Source organism: Oryctolagus cuniculus, chromosome 14, assembly GCF_964237555.1.
Source record: "Oryctolagus cuniculus chromosome 14, mOryCun1.1, whole genome shotgun sequence".
Lineage (NCBI taxonomy): Eukaryota > Metazoa > Chordata > Mammalia > Lagomorpha > Leporidae > Oryctolagus > Oryctolagus cuniculus.
Genome location: NC_091445.1, coordinates 37362884 through 37369230, shown reverse-complemented (window position 1 = coordinate 37369230; position 6347 = coordinate 37362884). Strand labels below are relative to the sequence as shown.

Genomic DNA, 6347 nt, shown 5'->3' with positions numbered 1-6347 from the left:
TCACTTTGACTTAGCATTGGCTCTCACAGGCTCAAATTTATCCTTGGGGATGCAAACCCAGATTAACTACAAATGAGTGTTTTGTGTTCCCAGTTTGCTCCTCTGTGACACGGGGGTAACACCAGTCCTTTAGATAAAACTGAATAGTTCATCCATCACATGGAGCTATAGGAGGGTACACTTTGGGAAGCTTGTTATCTATTTATTGTAGAATGTGCTATGTGATGTTTTGCTACATGTGTGCATTGTGTGATGTCTAATCAGGGGAAATATACTTATCCTTTCAAGCGTTTAACATTCCTTTATAGTGAATGCATCCAAAAATCCTATCTTCTGTTTTTAAATAGAGAAATATGCAGCACATTAACACTACCTGCAGTCACGCTTCTGTGCGGTAAAACCCCAGAGCTGCTCACTCCCGGCCAGCCATAACCCACTGCCCATCAGCCACCCCTTCCCTAGTCCCTCCTTCCCCACCATTATACTTTTTTATTTTTTATTTATTTGCAGGGAGAGTAACACATACACACACACACACACACACACACACAGAGAGAGAGAGAGAGAGAGAGAGAGAGGCCTTCCATCCTCTGATTCACTCCCCAAATGGCTGCAAACAGCCAGGGCTGGGCCAGGCTGAAGCCAGGAGCCAGGAGCTTCTTCTGGGTTCCCCTCATGGGTTCAGGGGCCCAAACACTTGGGCCATCTTCCACTGCTTTCCCAGGTGCATCAGTAGGGAGCTGGATCAGAAGAGGAGCAGCTAAGACTTGAACCTTCATCTGTATGGGATGCTGGTGCTGTGGGTGGTGGCTTATATTTTTATGAGATCATGTATTTTTATTTATTTATTTATTTACTTATTTATTTATTATTTAAAAATCTTTGATGTGTTTTTTTTTTTTTTTTTTTTGACAGGCAGAGTGGACAGTGAGAGAGAGAGACAGAGAGAAAGGTCTTCCTTTTGCCTTTGGTTCACCCTCCAATGGCCGCCACGGCCGGCGCGCTGTGGCCGGCGCACCGCGCTGATCCGATGGCAGGAGCCAGGAGCCAGGTGCTTTTCCTGGTCTCCCATGGGGTGCAGGGCTCAAGCACCTGGGCCATCCTCTACTGCACTCCCAGGCCACAGCAGAGAGCTGGCCTGGAAGAGGGGCAACCGGGACAGAATCCGGCGCCCCAACCAGGACTAGAACCCGGTGTGCCGGCGCCGCTAGGTGGAGGATTAGCCTAGTGAGCCGCGGCGCTGGCCCTGATGTGTATTTTTTTTAAGATGTAGTTTACTTATTTGATACTACACTTGATCTTAGCCAAAAGGCCGAGAAGCGATGTAGTTTACTTATTTGAAAAGCAGAGTTAGGGAGGGAGGAAGAGAGGGAAGGAGAGGGAGAGGGAGAGGGAGGGGGGAGAGAGAGAGAGAGAGAGAGAGATATCTTCCATCCACTGATTCACTCCCCAGATAGCCTCAATGACTGGGCTGCACCAAGCTGAAGCCAGGAACTCCATCTGGGCCTCCCACATGGATGAGAGGAGCCCAGGCACTTGGGCCGTCATCTGCTGCTTTCCCAGGGACATCAGCAGGAAGCTGGATTAGAAGTGGAGCAGCCAGGACTCGAACCAGTGCCCATGTGGGATGCTGGTGTCACAAGTGGTGACTTGACCTGCTGTACCACAACGTGGGTCCCAAGATCACCTATTCTTTAGACCACTACCCATGAGTGAAATCACTTGATATTCGTCTTTCTGTGCTTGGCTTATTTTACTTAATGTAATAAGTTCCAGTTCCATCTATGTTTGGTCAGTTTAAATGCCATGTAAATATAAAACCAAAACAACAGCCGCATTTTCTGGAAGTTCTGTATGGCCTAGATTCACTGTTGCTGGAAATATGCATGGGGGAACTGACTGATCCCTCGGCACTGTGCCACGCCCGAGGCTGTTAACTTAGCACTTGTGTGGTTCTTAACATGCAAGAGCGGAGCCCATTCACGGAAGGGGAGGAAGGTCTGGACGCTGCCTGACAAGTGGCCCTGTGCCCCTGGGAATCCCTGCTTCTGCAGTCATGTGCACAGACGTCCCGTTGTATTGTTTAGCCAGTGTCTTCCCTTGCTCAGCCAGTGTAGTAGGCCCTTGAGAAAAAGGACCAGTGAGACATTTCCTGAGACTACAGGTCCTCTTCTGAGGAAAAATGCATTACCACTGAAGCTAAATTCTGTCATATATCAGTGGAAACATAAGCGTACTTCTAAAGGATCGTGGAGGAGCCGGCGCTGAGGCATAGGGGGTTAAGGCGTCACCTGCGATGCCAGCATCCCGTGTGGGTGAAGGTTCAAGTCCCAGCTACTCCAATTCTGATCTAGCTCTCTGCTAATGCACTTGGGAAAGCAGTGGAAGATGACTCAAGTCCTTGAGCCCTTGCATCCACATGGGAGACCCGGAAGATACTCCTATCTCCTGGCTTCAGTCTGGCCCAGCCCTGGCAGTTGTGGCCATCAGGGGTTTTAACCAGCAGTAGAAGATTTCTCTCTCTGTCTCCCCTTCTCTAACTCTGCCTTTCAAAAACATAAAAAAAATCATGGAAAATTAACTTAAAAGATGTTTACTTCAGTGCAAAAGTTTTTGAAATCCATTCCTAGGCAGGTCTTCCAAAAGTTCATGGACAAGGTGCATTATGAGAAACTACACATGGATTTCCAGTTTTAAAACAGGATTTATCTTATTTGGAAGGCACAGCAACAGAGAGGGAGAGGGAGAGGGAGAGGGAGAGGGAGAGGGAGAGGGAGAGGGAGAGGGAGAGGGAGAGGGAGAGGGAGATGGCTGCAACAGCTAGGTCTGGGCCAGGTCAAAGCCAGGAGTTCCATCCAGGTCTCCCACATATATAAAGGGACCCAAACACTTGTTTGCTGCCTTCTGAGGTACATTAGCGGGGAGCTGGATCAGAAGTGGAGAAGCCAGGGTTCACACCATCACTCTGGTATGCGATGCTGGCGTAGCAAGCTGTAGCTTAACTTGCTGGACCACAACACTTGCCCCAGATTTCAATACTTCTTTGCACCAGTGTAAGTTTATCTTTTAGTGCAATTTTCCACAGACTTTTTGAAGCTTCCTTCCACGTGCATTGAGACCAATTGTAACTACCTCTTGTATCTGGTAAGAAACAGGTGGTTTCAGGGTTCCCAAGGGTGAGTCTGCTAATTCTTCAGACGTGGAGAAGGGAAGAACTTTCTGTCTTACATGGGTGGGCAAGATGAAGAGCAGAGAGCAGGAAGGGACTGCTTTTGCTCACTTCCTCCGGATTTAATGTCATCATCAATTGCAATGGTAGTAAACTCAAATAGAATTGCTTCCCCCTACAAAGCGATTTTGAATTGCTGAGTACACTTTGGCTGCTACTGAGTTTACACCACTTCCCCGGGATCTGGCTTTGGGTTCATTAAAAAAAATTCCCCAGCTGGTTCTTGTCTTCTGAAGGTGCACAGAGTTCCTATTGCAGAAGGTGGGGATCTTATTAATTAGCCCAGAAGGAAGCTTAGGCAGCCATCTAAGCAATCCCTGAGGCATTTAAGGGCCCTATTACGGGAAGTAGCCTGTGATGTTTTCATCAGCTGTAGGAAGACAGCGTTGATAGTTTGGCTTGGAATAACCAAGCGGATGGTGTCTGTCCGTTGCTTTTCCTTTGTTAGGCACTGTGCTTGGAGTCTCAGGCATGTGATCGTTAATTCTACAACCACCTTCCTGTGTGCGTCTGTGTTAGACAAAGGCACTCACCTCTGGCCTCTTGGTGCCCAGTCTGTGGGCGTCTGGAACCCTTTCTCCTCTACAAGAGGCTCGGAGGGAAACCTGCTTGTCCACGTGTAGGGGAGACCAGAAGAGGTGATGCTCCACCGACTGGCCCCCAGAAGTTTCGCTGCCTCTAGTGTTCAGATTTGTCTTCGCAGTGAAGTGAAAGTGCCTCATCTTTTTATCACAATCTATGTGAGATACCAATCTGTTGGGGGATCTGATTTACATAATCATTCTGTACCTTTTTAGAAGGAAAAATAAAAGTGTGTGTGTGCGTGTGTGTTTTAAATATTTCCCCAGAGCTTCAGTGGCTATCCAGTTGCTCTATGATCATTTTTTCAAGTTTTTTGCTTTTTCTTTCATCAGGATAGATACAATGCCTTGCACCTGAAATCCTGGCCATTCATCCTCTCATACCTGTGCTGTTCCCAGCATTTTAATGCATTCCGGAGGTCTGTTTGCATTTAAACGTGGTGTGTTTTGAACCTGAGGGTGATTGCTCCCTCAGTTACTCCCAAGGATGTAACCTGTCTGCCTTTGTTCCATCCTCTACCACCCTGCACTTGTTCACTATTGACCTTGAGTCTTTTCAGTTTCCAATGGCATCCCAAGGTCTGTGAGCCCACCCCCACCCCAACCTGGTACAGACACACGTGTGTGTGTGTGTGTGTGTGTGTGTGTGTTTACATTTGAGAGGTAGCAAGAGGATGCTCCTATTCTCTGGCTCCCTCTGCAAACAGCCACAAGGCCCAGGGCGGCAGCTGGGAGCTGGGAGCTGGGAGCTGGGAGCTCAGTCCAGGCCTCCCACACTGATGGCAGGGGCCATTGCCATTGAGCCATCACCACTGCTTTCCTAGAGTCTCCTGCAGCAGGAAGCTGGGCCCAGGGACTCCAGCATGGGCACGTGGGTATCTTCACCAGCATCAGGCACCTGCTCCGTGGCATACGTTTTGTGCAGAAAATTTAAAAACACTTTTAAACCTGATTTTAGTCAGTTTGGGCAGGCTCCAGGAATTTAAATGATATCTGTTAATGCTACTATTCCCTTAAAAAAACACCTTTTCTGTTAATCTAAGTTCTAAACAATTGCTACAATCACTGTTGAATATGAATAATATCTATGTAAATTTCAGAAGAACACATTGTAACCATTTATCCTTTAATGCACATTGTGTTCAATGTGGAATTTAGTTGTGACAGCTCCTGGTTGTATAGCTGGGTCCTGACACAAGCTATCCATGTTTGCTCTGCAAGTAAATTCACTGAAGTTGGGCATCATTCCAGGTCACCTGGGCTTCACTTTGCACCCGATGGCTCAGTAGGATCAGCAGTACAGTAAATAAGCGGTGATAGCACAGTGAAGGTAAAGACCACAACAAAGCTCGAGTTACATCTGTCATCCTTTGGCCACTTGGAGTATGAAAAGTAGTGAAACGGGCTGACAGCTGTGAGTTTTATATTTTTATTTTGTAAGTGACAGTTTAACACTTGAAATATCTTATTGAATTTAAATCCTTCAAATTGAAATTTAATTTTTTACTAAAGGTTAATGTAGGGAGCAACTCAGACTAGACTGTTACTGGAATTAAGACTTATTCTATGCATCTGCTCTCCCACAATATGGCGCTGGGAGAGGAGGAAACAGCTTCTACACAGCTGCCTCCAGTTCAACCAATAAACTGTAGGACCTGCTCCTGATTGGAGGAGAGCAGTGTACTCGGCGTGTGGGTAGCAGAGTTGGGATTGGTGGAAGAGGACTATAAAGGAGGAGAGAGACAACATGCACCAGGAACATCTAAGGGGAACATCTGAGGGAACACCTGTGCAGCCCCCGAGAGAGCCGGCCGGCAGTGTGCCGCTCCCCCGCGGAAGTGGGGAAAGTGGCAGGGGGAACCGCCCTTCCACGGAGGTGGAAGGGACGGCAGCCAACCCGGGAAGAACCAGCAGCAAACCCGGGGAGGGCTGAGCAGACAAAAGAACAGCGCAGGGTCCTGTGTCGTTCCTCCGCGAAGAGGGGGAGCGACATAATGGTGCCGTGACTCGGATATGAAGCCTAGGCAGGGCTTAGTGTCGTTCCTCCATGAAGACGGGGAGCGACAGGTTAATTTATTTGAAAGGTAGAGGGTGAGAGAGAGAGAGGGAAGAAGAGAGAGCTCTTCCATCTGCTGGTTCACTCCCCAAATGCCTGCGACAGCCAGGGCTGGTCAGGAACTCGGTCAGGTCTCCCATGTGGAAGTATTTGTACTCCCGAGGACTTGCGCGAGCATTTGTTGCCTCCCAGGTGCATTAGCAGAAGCCAGACTGAAAGCTGAGGCAGGACTCTAGCCCAGGCACTCAGATACAGAATGTGAGCACCTCAAGAGGCAACTTAACCTGCCGTGCCATAATGCCTGCCCCTGAAATTTAATCAAAAAAGTTTTTAAATTAACATGCAGTAAAAAAATAAAATGTTCTGGGGCCAGTGTCGTGGAGTAATGGGTAAAGCCGCCCATATGGGTGCTGGTTCTTGTTCCAGCTGCTCCACTTCTGATGCAGTTCCTTGCTAATGGCCCAGGGTAAGTAGCAGAGGA

The 6347-nt window shown here is 48.1% G+C and overlaps 1 pseudogene; it reads right to left on the bottom strand.

Moving 5' to 3' along the window:
• Nucleotides 1–1248: 1248 nt before the first annotated feature.
• LOC138845268 (U2 spliceosomal RNA) lies at nt 1249–1324 on the bottom strand (annotated as a pseudogene).
• Between the last annotated feature and the right edge of the window lie 5023 nt (nt 1325–6347).